Here is a 19,707-nt window from a genome sequence, read left to right as displayed (position 1 = left end):
GTGAGGCCGCACTTGGAGTATTGTTATTCACCTTGCTATAGGAAGGATGTTATTAAACTGGAAAGAGCGCTGATGCCATTTACAGGATATTGCCAGCACTCAATGGTCTGAGTTATAGGGAGAGGTTGGACAAGCTAGGACCTTTTTCTTTAGAGCATAGGAGACTGAGGGGGGATCTTATAGAAGTGTATAAGATCATGGGAGGCATGGATTGGGTGAATGCACTCAGTCTTTTTTTCTTAGGTTTGGGGAATCGAGGACTGGAGGCTATCAGTTTAAAGTAAGAGGGGAAAGAATAAAAGGGAACCTGAGGGGAAACATTTTTACACAGAGGGTGATACACAGATGGAATGAGCTGCCAGCGGAAATGGTTGAGATGGGTACATTAACAACATTTCAAAGGCATTCAGACAATACATGGAGAGGAAAGGATGAGAAGGCCAAGTGCAGCAAAATGGGGTTAGCGTGGATAGATAGTTTGGTTGGCATGGACCAGTTTAGAGCTGAAAATGTGTTGCTGGAAAAGCGCAGCAGGTCAGGCAGCATCCAAGGAGCAGGAGAATCGACGTTTCGGGCATGAGCCCTTCTTCAGGAATGAAGGGCCAGTTTAGGCCAATGAGCCTGCGTCTGTGCTTTAGGCCCCTATGACTCTATTAGTGACACCAACTTGAGTGTACAGGATCAAAATTGGAGGATCACACAAATCTTGGAAGGATTGTGGATTATAGGGAAGGTACTGATGAACCTCAAGAGAACACAGGCAGGCTGGTGGAATGGGCTGGTATGTTGTCAAGGAAATGTAATACAGAAAAATATGAAGTGATTCAGTTTGGAGGAACAATATAAAGAGCACAATTCCAAAAGGGGCACGGGAGCAGAGGGACCTGGGAATACGGAGTATATATACACAAAGCATTGAAGGTGGCAGGACAGGCTGAGGAAGTGATTAATAAAGAATATAGCATCCTGGACTTCAACAGCAGGGGCACAAAGTGCACTATCAGAGCAGTTATGATCAATCCACACAAACTACCATTCAGCCTCATTGTGACCAGTTTTGGGCACCACACTTCAGGAAAGATGTGAAAGGTTCCGAGAGAATGCAAAAAAGGTTTGCAAGAATGGTTCAAAGGATGAGCAACACCATTTTATCACTCCATCCCCTCAGCCCACAAGCCTCATTCCTGATGAAGGGCTCCGGCCCGAAACATCGATTTTCCTGCTCCTCAGATGCTGCCTGACCTGCTGTGCTTTTCCAGCACCACTCTAATCTTAACTCTAATCTCCAGCATCTGCAGAACCCACTTCCGATTCCATTTCTGAAGCTGTATTGGAGAAACCAAGACTGTTCTGCATGGAAAACAGAAGGCTGAGAGGAGAGTTGATCGAGGTGCTCAAAATCACCAAAGGTCTGGACAGGATCCAGAGAAACTGTTCCCATTAGTGGAAGGATTACTAACCAGAGGAGACTAATTTAAGGTGATTGACAAGAGCAGCAGGAGGAAAACATTTTTCTTTACACAGCAAGTGGTTAGGATCTAGTAAGTGCTGCTTGAGAGTGCAGAGGAGCAGAGGCAAGGCCTTTAAGAGGAAATTGGATTGTTTCCTGAAAAGGAAATGTGTACTGGATTGTGGGGAGAAGGCAAGGGGGAAAAGCACAAGATGAATTGTTCTTTTGAAGAGCTAACACAGACGCGACTGGCTAAATGGCATCCATGCTGTAAACATTTCTGACACGTCATTTTATGATCCTTCTTGCCTGCACCTTTTTACACATACCCTGTGCAGGTCAAGTAAGCTTTTGTGGCTGGTTATGTGGAAGTCATTGGGGACAACCCAGGGAAACCTTGCTAGGCTGGCCCATTACAGCACTCAGATGCATTCATAACACTGCTCTAAATCTTACAGGATCAGCAGACACGTTGCAAAACTCACCTCCTAAAATGAACTGGCAAACACAGAAAGGATTTCTTTTCAAAGCAATTGCGGATCACTATCTCAGTGCCTGTGTAATCACCTTTCCCCACCTTAAGCAAAGATTTACTCATTCAAGATGCCAGGAAATGACTTTCATTAGTGAGTCACCACTGGTTGCTTGAGAATGGGCATCTATTCTGTGATTGGCACAAGCCATCATGAAGAAGGCTCCACGTCAATCCCTGTGGCCAGAGGCTGATCTGAGAAGGAGAAGTTTCAATATTGAAGTGGGTTTGACGTGATGCTTCCACAAGAGTGTCTCAGGTGCCACTGAATCAGTTTTGCTTTACTGGCTGTCGGCTCTGGGAGGAGATTGAGCTGCAGGGATCAGGAATTTGTTTTGGCCTCTGTCAGTCAGCATGCCTCCCTGTCTGACTGACCTTCCTCTCTGGGGAGCAAATGGAGCCAGATATTTCAGAAATGCAATGGGCACCTTAACAGGCACAAGACTGAGTGTCTTCATTTTGCCACATTTTCAAACTTCAAAAATTTGCATGATGAGCTAAGGCTGTGATCCAATACAAAACGGCTTCCTCAAGAGGTTCCTGCTTTACAATGGGAACAATATGGCATGGTTTTTCACTTCCTGCCGCGGTTGTGAAATGACCTGAACTGCATTGTCTGTGCACGTTTGAGTTAATAATACTCCAAAAGCCTGATCTGGAGCTAAAACCAGCTGCAATATTTGTCTGGAAAGTGTTTTGCCCTGCAGGAGACTGGGCTGAACTCTGTGCACAGGCACATGCACTTCCTGTCCCGTAGTCTCTCCAACATTGCCAAGCCTTCCCCACATTGTTGCGTTACATGATTTATTGTGATGGGATACAAGCTATGCCGAGGTTACTGTGGACTCCATGTAATGCACATTACATTTGCTGACCATTGAACTTATTGGCAACTGAGGCACTACTAATTCAGCAGGTAAGATTATTTTATCGTAACTGCTACAGAGAGAAGAATTGAGTCTGGAAAATTTCAGTCTCCAATAATTTAACAAAAACCTTTATTGTGCCAATTATCCATATCACACAGATTGCAGTTGGAGATGTAGGCAAAGTCCAGGCTATTCAGAATGCCATTGCACGATGTGAAAGCCCTGTCGCCAGTGATCTGTGAAGTGCTTCTTTTTTTTATTTTATTAAACAAATTACAAAAACAGTTTACAACAAACAGTTACATTTACAGCTGTATACAAGAGACAGCAATTTTACAACGGAGAGGAGCAGCAAAGCCAGGCCCCAAACCCTACCGTTCAACCAGTTTACAGGGACATGAGGACAAACCTCAAATCCCAGTTTCACATAAAAATATAAAGAGACATCAACAATGACATTTGTACATTAGACAATACTGTTACATACAAAAGTGCAGACAGTACAGACCCAGCAAGCCCCCATCCCTCCCACCTTCCGACCACTCTAAGAAGTGCTTCTTTATTCCGTGTCTCCCTCACGTTTCGAGTTCTGTTACAGCTTGGCTCAGTGGTGGTGCTCTCAGCTCGGAGTCCACAGGAAGCATTGGCCCCTGTTTTAGGTTTACCCTCCAGTGCAGAGCTGTCGGAGTGCTGCATCATCGGAGCTGATGTCTGGAAAATGACACCGGAGCATGCAAACTGAAAGAGACCACTTAAGCCCCTTGAGTCTCTCTGTCGTTCAATTAAAGTTTGACCTTTGTCTCACATCCCTCAAGAACACGAGATCGAGGCAGACAGAGACCATTCAGTCCCTTGAGTCTGGTCCAATACCATCATGGCTGATCTTCAGCTTCAACATCATTTTCCTGCCCGCTCCCTGTATCCAGTGATTCCCTGAGACGTCAAAAATCTATAAAATCCCAGCCTGAAGTATATTCAATGATGAAGCATCCACAACCCTCGAGGGTAGAGAATTCCAAAGATTGACAACCCTTTGAGTGGAGTAGTTTCTCCTCATCTCAGTCCCAAACAGTCAGCCCTTTATCCTGAGACTGTGTCACTGTGTCCTAGATTCCCCAACCCACAGGGAAAATCACCTTTCTGAGTCTTGTGTGCTTGCCTTTTGATTTATAAAAAAAAATTCACAGGATGTGGCCATCATGGGCTGGCCCATCCCTAATTGCTGTGAAGGAAGTGTGAGAGATGTACCTTCTTGAACCACTGCTGTTTATGTGGGGTAGGCAGGAGTTCCTGGGTTTTGACCCAGCAGCACTGCAGGGACAGCGTCATATTTCAAAGTCAAGATGTTGAGTTGCTTAAAGCGGAAGGTGCAGGGGCTGGTGCTTCCATGTATCTGCTGCATTGGCCTTCTAGATAGGAGCGGTCATGAGTTTGGAAGCTGCTGTCTAAAGAACTTTGGTGAATTGTTGGAATTTCATCTTGTACATGGTACACACTGTTGCTACTGAGCATTGGTGGTAGAAGGAGTGAATATTTCTGATATTGTACGAACCAAGCAGGCTGATTTGTCCTGGATGGTGTTAAACTCCTGGGGTGTTGTTGGAACTAGACAAGTGGAGAATATTCCGTAACACTTTCAAGGTGGGTTACTTGGCACATAATTCCTAACCTCTGAGCTGCTCTTGTAGCCACTGTATCTATATGACTAGCCCACTTCAGTTTCTGGGGTTTAGATCAGAGTGGTGCTGGAAAAGCACAACCGGTCAGGCAGCATCCGAGGAGCAGGAAAATCGATGTTTCGGGCAAAAGCCCTTCATCAGGATGAAGGGGCTTTTGCCCGAAATGTTGATTTTCCTGCTCCTCGGATGCTGCCTGACCTGCTGTGCTTTTCCAGCACCACTCTGATCTAAACTCTGGTTTCCAGCATCTGCAGTCCTCACTTTTGCCCACTTCAATTTCTGGTCAATGGTAACCCCCACTGACGTTGACAGTGGAGTGTTCAGCAATGGTAATACCATTGAATGTCAAGAGATGATGGTGAGATTCTCTCTTGTTGGAGATGGTGATTGCCTGGCACTGGTGTGGCACAAAATGTTATTTGCCAAGCTTGAATGTTGACTTGCTGCATTTGAACATAGATTGCATCACTATCTGAGGAGTCCAAATGACACTGAACATTGTACAATCATCGGTGAACATCCCCACTTTGAACCTTATGATAGAAGGAAGATGCTGAAAATGTGTTGCTGGAAAAGTGCAGCAGGTCAGGCAGCATCCAAGGAGCAGGAGAAGCAGGAGCATGAGCCCTTCTTCAGGAATGAGGAAAGTGTGCCAAACAGGCTAAGATAAAAGGTAGGGAGGAGGGACTTGGGGGAGGGGCATTGGAAATGCGATAGAAGGAAGATCACTGGTGAAATTGCTGAAGGTTAAATTGAACATAGAACATAGAACAGTACAGCACAGTCCAGGCCCTTTGGACCTTGATGTTGTGCTGACCTTTTATCCTACTCTAAGATCAAACTAACCTACATACCTTTCATTGTACATCATCTATGTGCCTATCTAAGAGTCGCTTAAATGTCCCTAATATATCTGACTTTACTACGACTGCTGGCAGTGCATTCAACCCACCCACCACTCTCTGCATAAAGAACCTACTTCTGACATCTCCCCGAAACCTTCCTCTAATCACCTTAAAATTATGCCCCCTCCTGATAGCCATTTTTCCTATGGAAAAAGGTCTCTGACTATGTACTCCATCTATGCCTCTCATCATCTTATACATCTCTATCAAGTCACCTCTCATCCATCTTCACTCCAATGAGAAAAGCCCAAGTTCTCTCAACCCTTCTTTATCAGACATGCCCTCCAGTCCAGGCAGCATCCTGGTAAATCTCCTCTGCACCCTCTCTAAAGCTTCCACATCCTTCCTATAATGAGGCGACCAGAACTGAACTCAATATTCCAAGTGTGGTCTCACCAGGAGTCGATAGAGCTGCAGCATAATCTTGCAGCTCTTAAACTCAATGCCCTTTTAATGAAAGCCAACACATCACAGCGCGTTCTTAACACCCCTATCAACTTGGATGGCAGCTTTGAGGGATCTATGTATGTAGACCCCAAGATCCCTCTGTTCCTCCACACTGCCTTTAACCCTATAATTTTCATTCAAATTCGACCTTCCAAAATGAATCACTTCACACTTTTCCAGGTTGAACTTCATCTGCCACTTATCAGCCCAGCTCTGCATCCTGTCAATGTCCTGTTGCAACCTAACAACAGCTGCCATACTATTCACAACTCCACTGACCTTTGTGTCATCGGCAAACTTACTAACCCACCCTCCCACTTCCTCATCCAAGTCATTTATAAAAACTACAAAGAGCAGAGGTCCCAGAACCGATCCCTGTGGAATACCACAGGTCACCGAGCTCCAGGCTGAATAATTTCCATCTACCAACACCCTCTGCCTTCTATGGGCCAGCCAATTCTGTATCCAGACAGCCAGATTTCCCTGTATCCCATGCCTTCTTACTTTCTGAATGAGCTTACCATGGGGAACCTTATCAAACACCTTGTGAAAATCCATGTACACCACATCCACTACTCTACTTTCATCAATCTGTTTTGTCACATCCTCAAAGAATTCAATGACACTTGTGAGGCAGGACTGCCTCTCACAAAGCTGTGCTGACTATCTCAAATCAAACTATGGTTGTTGGATGAAGGACACTCCCCTGAGGAAGTCCTGCAGAGATATCCTGTTCTTGCACTCCCTGATGTATACTAATGACGAGGCCTTGGTGTACTGGGTATGGTTTCAAAACATGAGAGTAAGAAACAATGTGAACAGTGAAGAGAATGGTAAAGAAAGGGGAGTTGATGGCCAATTAATCCAGAGACGAACGATATGGTGCTGAAAAAAGCACAGCATCCAAGGAGCAGGCGAATCCATGTTTTGGGCATAAGCTCTTCATTAGTAATGTTGATGATCATAGCCTGGCATTTGTGTGGCACAAATGTCACTTGCCACTTATCAGCCCAAGCCTGGATATTGTCCAGATCTTGTTGCATTTGAACATGGACAACTTCAGTATCTGAGGAGTCGAGAATGGTGCTGAACATTGTGCAATCATCGGTGAACATCCCCCACTAATAGAGTCACAGAGTCCTACAGCACCGAGGCAGGCCTTTTGGCCCAAACTGGTCAAGGCTGACCAAACTATCCATCCACGCTAACCCCATTTCCCTGCACTTGGCCTAAAGGAAGAATGCCTCATATTCCACCTTGGGACCCTGCAACCACACCGGTTCCATGTGGATTTCAACACTTCCTTCATTTCCTCTCCCCCCACATTATGCCAGCTCCAAGTCTCCAACTGGGCACCATCCTCCTGACCTGTCAATCACCTTTCCCACCTATCCGCTCCACCCTCCTCTCCAACCTATCACCTTCTCCCGTACCTTCACCTACCTATCTCATTCACAGCTCCCTTCCCGTCCAGCCCCACCCTCTTCCCATTTATCTCTCCACCCCTCTGGCCCACAAGCCTCATTCCTTATGTCCAAAGCGTCAACTCTCCTGCTCCTCTGATGCTGCCTGACCGGCTGTTCTTTCCAGCACCACACTCTCGACTCTGATCTCCAGCATCTGCAATCCTCACTTTCTCCATATCATTCTAATACTTTCTGGCCATGTATTTGTCCAAATGCTTTTCATGAATGTTGTTAACGTATCCACCTCGACCACTTCCGCTGGCAGTTCATTCCATATGCGTACCATCCACTGTGTAAAAATGTTACTCGTCATGTTCCTTTTTATGCTTTCCCCTCTAACCTTTAACTGATGCCCTCTAGTCCTCAATTCCCTAACCCTGGGAAAAACACTGAGTGCATTCAAGTTATCCATGCCTCCAATTATCTTATAAATTTCTATATGATTCCCCCTCCTCTCGAAGTCTCCTCTGCTCCAACAAAAAGTGTCCTAGCTTGTCCAACCCCTCCCTATAACTCAGACCCTTGAGTCCAGGCAACATTCTTGAAAATTTCTTTGGCACTGTTTCCAGTTTGATAACATCCTTCCGATAGCAAGGTGATCAAAACTGAACATAATACTCCAGGTTCGGCCTCACCAACATCCTGTACAACTGCAACATAACTTCCCAATTTCTATACTCAGTGCCCTGACTGATGAAGGCCAGTAAACAGAGAGAAGAAATATTCATTGAAGACCTTGCCCATCTGCTGCTGTTCTGCACATACATCTCCACTTTGGTCCTTGAGTGGCCCGATTTTCTCTCTAGTTATTGTTTTTCTTTTACTTTAATATACTTAAAGAACCTTTTTGGATTCATCCTAATCTTCTCAGCCAAGGCTATCTCGCACCCTCCTGATTTCCTTCTTCAGTAAACTCCTGTATTCCCAATATACCTCCAGGGATTCCCTTGATCCCAGTTGCCTGTACCTGATCCATACCTGCTTCTTTTTTCTGGTCAAAGCCTCAACATCTCTTGTCATCCCGGCTTCCCTATTCCTGCCAACCTTGCCTTTCACCCTCACAGGAACATGTCGACCTTGAACTCTAACGATCTCACTTTTTAAAAGCTTCCCACTTGCCGGAGGTCCCTTTGTCTACAAATAAACTACTCGAATCAGCCCCTGCAATCCACCGCCAGATTCTAGGCCCCCGATGCCTGATGCCTGGAGGAAGAGTGCCTCATCTTCTGCCTTGGGACCCTCCAACCACACGGCATCAATGTAGATTTCACCACTCTCTCCACCTTACCCCAGATCCAACCTTCCAACTCAGCACTGACCTCTTGACCTGTCCTACCTGTCCACTTCCAATTGGTTCCACAGATTCACTATCCTCTGGCTTCAGAAATTCCTCCTCATCTCAGTTCTAAAGGGTCGACCCTTTACTCTGAGACTTGACGTCACCTGTTTTCTGACCCGTACTGGATTAGGTAACAGTTCTGTAAGAAGTATCTGACTTTATTTTATTTTGAACCCCTTCAAACAGAAGTAACCAACACCAATATGCCACTAGTTTTAACTCCAAACTCTAAAAATGACACCACCCATATAGCTGGTGGGCGGCACTGCGACCCAGTGGTTAGCACTGCTGCCACACAGCGCCAGGGACCCGGGTCCAATTCTAGCCTCAGCTGATTGTCTGTGTGGAGTTTGCACATTCTCTCCGTGTCTGCGTGGGTTTCCTCCGGGTGCTCCGGTTTCCTCCTACATTCCAGAGGTTAGGTGAATTGGCCATGCTAAATTGCCCATAATGTCCAGGGATGCGTAGGTTACGTGCATTAGGTAGGGTTAAATGTAGAGTCATAGGTTCGGGGAATGGGTCTGGGTGAGTTACTTATTGGAGGTTACTTATTGGAACTTGTTGGGCTGAAGGGCCTGTTTCCACACTGTAGGGATTCTATGACCTTTCATCAGAATACAGTGGACAGCAACAAAATATTTTTCTGTTAACAATGTAGCCTCTATCCTCATGGTCAAACCATTGAAGATACAATCAAAGATACATAGTTGCACATTTCCTTAGGTATAATGACTGTTTCCTAGAAGATTCATGTTGAACTCCAAACATTAACTCATTTTCTTTCTCCAGTTATGCTGAGTTTTCTCCAGCACCGTTTTTATTTCAGATCTCCAGCATTCAAACTATTTTGTTTTGATTATATGAATTTCAATGGGTGTCCTTTGTTACTGAGCCAAGTTTGGAGACGGGGAGTCTGGGCATATTGAATCAGTGTTTTGGCTTTGGGTCCTGACAATGGCAGCTCTGAAATTCTACAGGGAAACTGACCCGGCCTGCCCCTTGTAATCGACTTCTCAAAGCTTCCGGAAGCTTGACCAATTGCAGTTCCAGGAGTGAGGCGATCCATAGCAGCCATTTTCAAAGTCCAGCAGTATCCATCTTTTAAAAGAAATGGGCAGTTTTTAATCATTTCTAATATTTGCATGTGACAGAAATCCAGAGCAACTTGGTCAATAAATGATTGAGAATTCATTTCGATTATCAATGCCTGTGGAAACTTCAACCTTCAGGTGGTAAAATACGATACATCCCCTGCGATACATCCAAACCCATCGGATTGCAACGCCAGAAAGAGAGAGGATGGCAGAGAAAGAGAGGAAGACAGACAGAGAAAGAAAGAAAGATGTTGCTGAACGTTCAGTGTGAGTGTTAGTCTTGCAGACAAACAGTAAGACTGCCGGATGTTTTGCCAGGTCAGTCTGCTGTGTGCAGGACAGATCCTGCTCCCTCTTTCATGGTAGCTTTGTGCTTTTTGTAGATAAACAGATTTGATGTGCAGCATATCAGCTATGTATTCCTGTTTGTAAACAAGATTCCAGCAACGATAGAGGTGGAAAGAGAGCCCGGAAAAGAAGGAACAGAGCAATGGAGGGTGGTGGGTGCCTGGGGAGGTGTTGAAAGCAGATGCAAGAACAAGGCTTGACAGACAGTTGTATGGATACATGAGCAAGCACAGAATGGATGGATACTGTGACAATACTATAGCTTTAAGAGGTGTATTCTGTCCTGGATTTTTTATGAAGAAAGGTTGAGACAAAGCCAAATTAAGCTATTAAAGTAAACAGCTTGTGAAACCTTGGGGCTTTATTTTAAAGTTGAAACAATAGAAGCAGCCTGAATGAGTGGGGTCAAGCTCCCACAGAACCAGAATTTTTTGTTTTCACTTTCTGCAGTTGCTGGGGTCTTGAAACTGGATGTGGAAGCTTTTATTCCTCACTCTGTTACAGCTAAAAGCTGGGGTTCTCTCCTGCTGCTCGAATTGTATGTGAGACAATCTATTTTATTTATGTTTTCAAGGGTGTGTTTATGGGATTTTACTATATTATAACAGTTACTTACTGGTAGTTTTGTTAACCATTTCAATAAAGTTACAGTGAAGCCAATGATTTTCTTTTTTTAAAATTTTGTCGGTATTTTGCTTAACATTACTGCTTTTCAAAATTCAGTTTGTTGAGTACTTTATCAAAGTAACATCTTCTTTCTGCTGACTGTAGCTGGGAGCAAGTTAAGAAGGAGTTCATGATGCTGCAGTACCTAAATTGGCCTCCAGGTAATATTGAGATATGTTTGCCAGCAAATCGCTGAAAGACACAAACAACGACAATCTTTGAGGAACTAGTGGGACAAAAACAAACACTTCCATCTCGAACCCTCTCACTGCATCAGGCTGTTATAGATGGGAGCTGTTGGATTTTAATAAAGTACCTTCGTCATTATTGACAATTAAAGCAATTTTGTGCACAATAAAAATAGAGTTCTGCATTTATATAGCACTTTTCACAACCTCAGGATGGCGCAGGGCACTTCACAGCCAGCTCTCAACTGCTGTCACTATTGTAATGCAAGAAACAGTACAGCAATAGCATGAACAAAAACATGTGATGAAGGTCAGATCAAATAGCCTTCGTGATGATCATTGAGTGATAAATATTGGCCACGACCCTAAGATCTAGTCTTGACAGGTTGGGGCCAACTTAAATAACAGTCTTGTGAAGTACCCAGAGAAATATGAAAGAGGAAGAGATCATGACAAAACTGTCCCGATTCTCAGTGCAGGGGTTGGATGAATGGCACTGTATGGATATATTTATCTTGAATTCCAAATGCTTTTCCTCCACGGCCCTGTGAAAGGACAGAATATGCAATGGAAGGTTCAGATGAGATTAGCAAAGTGGAGGGGAATAGTTAGATCTAACAGAACTACTGGGTACAGAGTTGTGTCAAATCGATTCATAAGATTACAGTCTTCAGAGAGAGAATCCGGAACAGTTAGACCAACTATGTAGGGAGAGGGAATGGCTTTTACTACCCTGTCAACAGAGTGTGCAGCGTTGTTCTTTATGCCTTTCGGACTTTCTCTCTCCCTTCCATCTTGCCTTATTTCTACTGGTCTCTCCACCCTGTAAAAACAAACTGAAGGTGCCTTTATTCTGACTGTTATTCAGTTAATCCCTCCCTCACCCCAATCATCTTCAGCCCCATGCATAAGGAGATTGGTCAAACACAATCAGGGATCTTTCGCATGAGCATGCCATCTTTACATAATGTTTTCCATGTGTCTCTTGTCTCATTAGCTAAGATCTGAGCTGCTAGACAGGCCTAAACATTCCTTCTGAAGGAAGGGTCACTGGACCCGAATCTGTTTCTCTCTCCATCATTTTCTGTTTTTTTGTCGAAACATTCCCGTCCTGTTTTCCCAGATGCAAGTAGTCTGAGAGACAGCACGAAGGTCTTTGTGGTCAGTCAGAAAAAGAAATCACTCCAGGGAAGAGGTGAACAATACAAAAAAACTCACCACTTGCTCCGACCTGGAGGTACGCTCTGAGTAATGAATGCCCCACATGGAGGGAAACGTTTAGAGCTAGGACTTGGATAGAAATAGGCAGCCTCAGTGAAGTCATGCTTAAGTTGTCATGGCACGTTAGACTATGGAGGCCCTTCCCATTTAAGATTTCACGGCAACTCAAGAACAAGGATCTCTATCCAAATGGCCAAACCAATTTTTCTGAACAATACTGGAAAACAATCCACTCGGCCACTCAAATTCTTCCAGCTTTGCTTATGGTAAACTGTCAGTTGTACACGGCACTTGATTTGTTGAAACCACTCATAACAAAAGACAGGAAACAACAGGAACTGGTTTTCTCATGGGAGAACAAGGCCAAACACCCCATTTAGAATAAAAAATGTCCCTCTCTGAAGGATGTTGTGAAACTAGAAAGGGTTCAGGAAAGATTTACAAGGATGTTGCCAGGGTTGGAGGATTTGAGCTACAGGGAAAGGCTGAACAGGCTGTGGCTGTTTTCCCTGGAGTATCGGAGGCTGAGGGGTGACCTTATAGAGGTTTCGAAAATCATGAGGGGCATGGATAGGATAAATTGACAAAGTCTTTTCCTTGGGGTAGGAGAGTCCAGAACTAGAGGGCATAAGTTTAGGGTGAGAGGGGAAAGATATCAAAGGGTACCGAAGGGGCAACCTTTTCACGCAGAGGGTGGTACGTGTGTAGAAAGAGCTGCCAGAGGAAGTGGTGGAGGCTGGTACAATTACAACATTAAAAAGGCATCTGGATGGGTATATGAATAGTAAGGTTTTAGAGGGATATGGGTTGGGTGCTGGCAGGTGGGACTAGGTTGGGTTGGGATATCTAGTTGGCATGAACGGGTTGGACTGAAGGGTCTGCTTCCGTGCTGTACATCTCTATGACTTGAAGTGTTGGTGAGGGAATACAGCACTGCTGAAAAGTGGGTGCCATCTGGGGCTTGCTGGTTGCAGGGTGAGTGTGGGTCCAGAATGGGACCCGACAGTGGCTTCGGCATTGGCAGCCTGTTGGTGAGGTGGTCCCAATGACGAAGAGATGGCACCTGAAGAGTGGCGACTCCTGCGTTGGTGGGTCCAAGGCAGATGGAGGAGAGGTGGTGGAGGAGAGGTGCCAGCGCATTTGTTGTTGGTCAGCCAGCTCAGGACTCATGGCGGAAACAGCATGACATAGATTGGCTCCCTTTCAGCTCTATCAGTTATATTCTTATACTCTTCAAAATGGTGATGGATTGTATTTTATTGTCGTATTCACTGTAAAATACACATGACAATATATCATCATTCATCCATCATTATTGTACAGACTGGACCAGTCTCCTGTATCATACAATGTGAGACAATGTAGTGTGGAGAAGACATGCAGATCAACTCTTGGCAACTCAGAATGAATGTGCCAGAGGCAATATTAATTGAAGATAACTGTGCCAAACAGAGACCTGGCTCTACCCGAGGACACAACAATAACTGGAGCATCTGAGGGAGACAATATCTTCGTGGACAATACCATGACACTGTGTGAGCATCTTGTCGTCTCAGGAAAAGATTATGTTCTTTGTATGCCTAAAACACCAAACATTAAAATGAACAAGAAAGACAGACAGACACCTGAAGTACACCTGCAGCATCACAGGAAGTGATGTCCACCAGAATATGTTATCTATTGAGTGTTGTATGTATGATTGTGAATGTTTTCATTGCAGGAGCATCTGACGGAAAAGGGGAGGGATGTTGTGTATTTGTGTCAATGTGGTGGACTGTCATTTTGAGTTTAGTCAAGGGACATATTGATGAGATCACCAGCCATTTTGGGCAGACAGTCAGCTCTCATTAACTCTGCTGACTGTAGAGTGAACACCGAACTAATAATGTCCCTTCTGTTTAACACTTTGGCGTCCTGGTCCTCCTTGGAACGTATCAAATTTCGACTTCTACTGTGAGTCAATTCATTTCCAATTGACATCATTACCAAATAATCACCCTCCCTTTGGAATTTTTCTATACTGTGCCCTATTCCTACATTTCTTCTTTACATTTTATTAGCTTTGTTCAATAGTAACAGCAAGCATAACTAAACTCGAAGGTTAAAGATTAAAGGCTGCATCTTCTCTTATTTTTGTTGCGTCTTTTGGAAAGTTTCTCTCCACAAGGTGTAGCAAGGCTTCTCATGCTATTGTCATTGTCATTGAGCTAGGGTGGAAGCTTAGTGCTAGAAAAAACAGAGTTATCTCTGGTTTGTTGCCCTGCCATGAGCTAGTGAGGCGAGGAATAAGGAGAGAGAGGAGTTGAACATGTGTCTACAGGGATGGCGCAGGATACCTGGATATTTGGGGCTCATTCTGGGGTAGGTGGTACCTGTACAAACAGATTGTTTACAACTGAACCAGAGGGATACCAATATCTCGGGGGAAACTCACTAATGCTTTTCTGGCAGGTTTAAGCTAATTCAGCAGGGGGATGGGAAACTAAATTGTAATTCCAGTGTCCAGGAGGTCGAGAGCAGAGAGATCAGAAATGAGGTTTCAAGGTCACAAGGGTTCACTGGTGAGCAGGAGCATCCGGGATAAAGTGGGTGGACTTGCAATATGGGTTGGTACCTGGGATTTCGATGCTGTGGCCATTTCAGAAACATGGATAGAGCAGGGACAGGAATGATTGTCACAGGTTCAGGGGTTTAGATGTTTCAATAAGAACAGAGAAGATGGTCAAAGAGGGGGAGGTGCGGCATTGTTAGTCAAGAGCTGTACATCTCTATGACTCTATGATTCTATGACAATATTATGGTGTCAGAAAGGACTTTTGAGGACTCATCTACAGAGATAGTATGGGCTGAGGTTAGAAACAGGAAAGGAGAGGTCACCCTGTTGGGGGTTTTCTATAGGTCTCCGAATAGTTCCAGAGATGTAGAGGAAAGGATAGCAAAAATGATCCTGGATAAGATCGAGAGTAACAGGGTAGTTGTTATGGGGGACTTTAACTTTCAAAATATTGACTGGAAATACTACAGTTCGAGTAATTTAGATGGGTCAGTTTTTGGCCAATGTGAGCAGGAGGGTTTCCTGACACAGTATGCAGACAGGCTAACAAGGGGCGAGGTCACATTAGATTTGGTGCTGGGTAATGAACCTGGGCAGGTGTTAGATTTGGAGGCAGATGAGCACTTTGGTGATAGTGACCATAATTTGGTTATGTTTACGAGAGCGATGGAAATGGATCGGTATATACCGCAGGGCAAGAGTTATCGCTGGGGGAAAGGCAATTATGATGCGATTAGGCAAGATTTAAGATGCAAAGGATGGGGAAGGAAACAATTGAAATGTGCAGCTTATTCAAGGAACAGCTACTGCGTGTCCTTGATAAGTATATACCTGTCAGGCAGGAAGGAAGTGGTCGAGCAAGGGAACCATGGTTTACCAAAGAAGTTGAATCTCTTGTCAAGAGGAAGAAGGAGGCTTATGTTAGGATGAGATGTGAAGGCTCAGTTTGGGCGCTTGAGAGTTACGAGTTAGCCAGGAAAGACATGAAGAAAGAGCTAAGAAGAGCCAGGCAGGGACGTGAGACATTGTTGGCAGATAGGATCAAGGAAAACTCTAAAACTTTCTATAGGTATATCAGGAATAAAAAAATGACAAGAGAAAGATTAGGGCCAATCAAGGATAGTAGTGGGAAGTTGTGCGTGGAGTCTAAGGAGATAGGGGAAGCGTTAATGAACATTTTTCGTCAGTATTCACACTGGAAAAAGACAATGTTTTTGAGGAGAATACAGAGAGACAGACAAACAGACTAGACAGGATTGAGTTTCACAAGGAGGAGGTGTTAGCAATTCTGGAAAGTGTGAAAATAAATAAGTCCCTGGACAGGTTGAGATTTATCCTCCGATTATCTGGGAAGCCAGGGAGGAGATTGCAAAGCCTTTGGCTTTGATCTTAATATCGTCATTGTCTACAGAAGACTGGAGGATAGCAAATGTTGTCCCCCTTGTTCAGAAAGGGGAGTAGAGACAACCCTGGTAATTATAGACTAGTGAGCTTTACTTCAGTTATGGGTAAAGTGTTGGAAAAGGTTACAAGAGATAGGATTTATAATCATCTAGAGAGAAATAATTAGGGATACTCAACACGGTTTTGTGAAGGGTAGGTCGTGCCTCACAAACCTTATTGAGTTCTTTGAGATAGTGACCAAACAAGTGGATGAGGTAAAGTGGTTGATGTGGTGTATCTGGATCTCAGTAAGGTGTTTGATAAGGTTCCCCACAGGAGGCTATTGCACAAAATACAGAGGCATGGGATTGATGGTGATTTAGTTGTTTGGATCAGAAATTGACTAAGTGAAAGAATACAGAGGGTGTTGGTTGATGGGAAATAGTCATCCTGGAGTACAGTTACTCATGGCGGACCACAAGGATCTGTTTTGGGGCCACTGCTGTTTGTCATTTTTATAAATTGCTTGGATAAGGGCATAGAGGGATGGGTTCGTAAAACTGCGGATGACACTAAGGTTACTACAGATGTGGATAGTGCCAAAGGATGTTGTCTTTTACAGAGGGACTTAGATAAGCTGCAGAGCTGGGCTGAGAGGTGGCAGAAAAGTGTGAGGTGTTTCACTTTGGAAGGAGCAACAGGAATAAAGAGTACTGGGCTAACGGTAAGATTCTTGGTAGTGTAGATCTTGCTGTCCATGTGCACAGATCTCTGAAAGTTGCCACCCAGGTTGATAGGGTTGTTAAGAAGGCATACAGTGTGTTAGCTTTTATTGGTAGAGGAATTGAGTTTTGGAACCAGAGGTCATGCTGCAGCTGTACAAAACTCTCGTGGAGTATTGCATCCAGTTCTGGTCACCACATTATAGGAAGGATGTGGAAGCTTTGGAAAGGGTTCAGAGGAGATTTACTAGGATGTTGCCTGGTATGGAGGGAAGGTCTTACAAGGAAAAACTGAGGGACTTTAGGCTGTTTTCGTTAGAGAGAAGAAGGTTGAGAGGTGTCTTAATTGAGACATATAAAATAATCAGGGTAAAATAGGGTGGACAGTGAGAGCCTTTTTCCTCGGATGGTGATGGCTAGCATGAGAGGATATAGCTTTGAATTGAGGGGTGATAGATATAGGACAGATGTCAGAGGTAGTTTCTTTACCCGGTGAGTAGTAGGGGCGTGGAATGCACTGCCTGCAACTGTAGTGGACTCTCCAGAATTAAGGGCATTTAAACAGTCATTGGGTAAGCATATGGATGAGAATGGAATAGTGTAGGATAGATCGACTTCAAATTGGTTCCACAGGTCGGCGCAACATCGAGGAGCGATGGGCCTGTACTGCACTGTAATGTTCTATGTTCTAAGGCAGCTCACTATCACCTTCTCAAGGGGCAACTAGGGATGGGCAATATATGCTGATCAGTCAGTGACACCCATGTCCCATGAGTGAATAAAAAAAGTTTCAAGTTTGCCTCATTAACTATCCACCCTGCTCCAGTAATGCCACTCTCATCTGATGCTAACCCAATTGTCCCAATCAATATGGCTGGAACTGCCAGGACATCCTGGGATAGACTGGCATGCCTGGCACCATTGCCATTTTTAAAAGGACTGGCACTGTCAGTCCACAGTTGCCCTGCATATTTTGTGACTTTTGCTCCAGACATAGCAGATAATGGGAATTCTAGAAACCTGCTTTGCAGACAGGGACTGGAGATCCTGGCGAGCTCAGTTGGTGCATAGGAGAACTGTCCTCTTCCCAGGTCAGTGTGGTCTCAACGGTCCAAAGGAATGCCGAGCAGTGTGGGAAGAAGGTCAGTGATCTTCTCCACTCTGCCAGGGTTAATGCTACCATCTTTTCTCTGCTATCTCACTGTGTCTTTGCTACTGCACCCACCTCACACGAGGATCATGCTCTACCACACTCATTCCTATAATATCTTGCTCCACTTGCACTCACTCTTGCCTCACACCCGTCCCCAAACCCCACTCTGCTCACCCTGCAAGGCCTCTATACCACCTACCCACTCAGGAGATTTCACCAGCATGAACAGCTGTACCAGCCACCTTCATGGCTCATACTATCTCCTTTTCTCTCATTCCAGGCAAAAACAGCCCACTGTAGGGCATGAAGAGCCAATACCAGTACCAGCATTCTGGATATTTGACTCATCACCCCTACAAGGAGAGGGTCCTGACAATGACCATGCCCTTGGACTGATATCAGATGAATCCCTTGACTGACTGTGTGGGAACATGCTGACTGATGGCAGACCCCAAGCTTGACTGAGGATTAATTCCAAGGACAAAGTGAGGACTGCAGATGCTGGAGATCAGGGTCGAGAGTGTAGTGCTGGAAAAGAGCAGCCGATCAGACAGCATCCGAGGAGCTGGAGAGTTGGTAATTCAAGCATAAGCCCTTCATTAGGAATTAAGCGGTGGCCCAAGGGGGCTGAGAGATAAATGGAAGTTCGGTGGGGCTGGGAGTGGGTACGGTAGATGGGAATGTGATAGGTAGATAAAGGTAGGGGGTGAAGGTGATAGATCGAAGAGGAAGGTGGAGCGGATAGGTGGGAATGAAGATGGACAGGTCAAGAAGGCGGTGCCGAGTTAGAAGATTGGATCTGGGATAAGGTAAGGCGAGGGGAAATGAGGAAACTGGTGAAATCCGCATTGATGCTGTGTGGTTGGAGGGTCCCAAGGCGGAAGATGAGGTGTTCTTTCTCTAGACTTCGGGTGGTTAGGGTTTGGCGCTGGAGGAGGCCCAGGACCAGCATGTCTACTCCTCATTCCTGATGAAGAGCTAAATGCTCAAAATGTCAACTCTCCTACTCCTCGGATGCGACCTGACCGGCTGTGCTTTTCCAGCACCACATTCTTCGCTGAGGATTAATTCCCTTTGACTTTAAGCTATTGGGAAAGGATGAATAGAGTCATAGAGTCATAGAGATATACAGCATGGAAACAGACCCTTCAGTCCAACCCGTCCATGCCGACTAGATATCCCAACCCAATCTAGTCCCACCTGCCAGCACCTGGCTCAGATCCCTCCAAACCCATCCAAATGCCTCTTAAATGTTGCAATTGTACCAGTGTCCACCACATCCTCTGGTATCTCATTCCATACAGGTACCACCCTCTGCGTGAAAACATTGCCCCTTAGGTCTCTTTTATATCTTTCCCCTCTCACCCGAAACGTATGCCCTCTAGTTCTGGACTCCCCGACCCCTGGTAAAAGACTTTGTCTACTTATCCTATCCATGCCCCTCATAATTTTGTAAACCTCTATAAGGTCACCCCTCAGCCTCCAACGCTCCAGGGAAAACAGCCCCAGCCTGTTCAGCTTCGCCCTGTAGCTCAGATCCTCCAACCCTGGCAACATCCTCGTAAATCTCTTCTGAACCCTTTCAAGTTTCACAACATGTTTCCGATAGGAAGGAGCCCAGAACTGCATGCAATATTCAAACAGTGGCTTAACCAATGTCCTGTACAGCTGCAACATGACCTCCCAACCCC

At 45.0% G+C, this 19,707-nt stretch overlaps 1 protein-coding gene across 1 annotated transcript in view; it reads left to right on the top strand.

The window, feature by feature from the left end:
* Window positions 1–2,815: 2,815 nt before the first annotated feature.
* The window catches only part of LOC122543404 (calcitonin gene-related peptide type 1 receptor-like), a 196,284-nt gene continuing 179,392 nt past the window's right edge, over window positions 2,816–19,707 (top strand). Inside the window, exon 1 of the mRNA XM_087985428.1 lies at window positions 2,816–2,898. The gene's annotated coding sequence lies outside the window, so the exon portion shown is untranslated. The remainder of the gene's footprint in view (window positions 2,899–19,707) is intronic.

Source organism: Chiloscyllium plagiosum, unplaced genomic scaffold (assembly GCF_037043375.1).
Source record: "Chiloscyllium plagiosum isolate Xiang-an unplaced genomic scaffold, Cpla_swu_hap1 HiC_scaffold_53X, whole genome shotgun sequence".
NCBI lineage: Eukaryota > Metazoa > Chordata > Chondrichthyes > Orectolobiformes > Hemiscylliidae > Chiloscyllium > Chiloscyllium plagiosum.
This window is presented reverse-complemented; position numbering and strand designations above follow the sequence as displayed.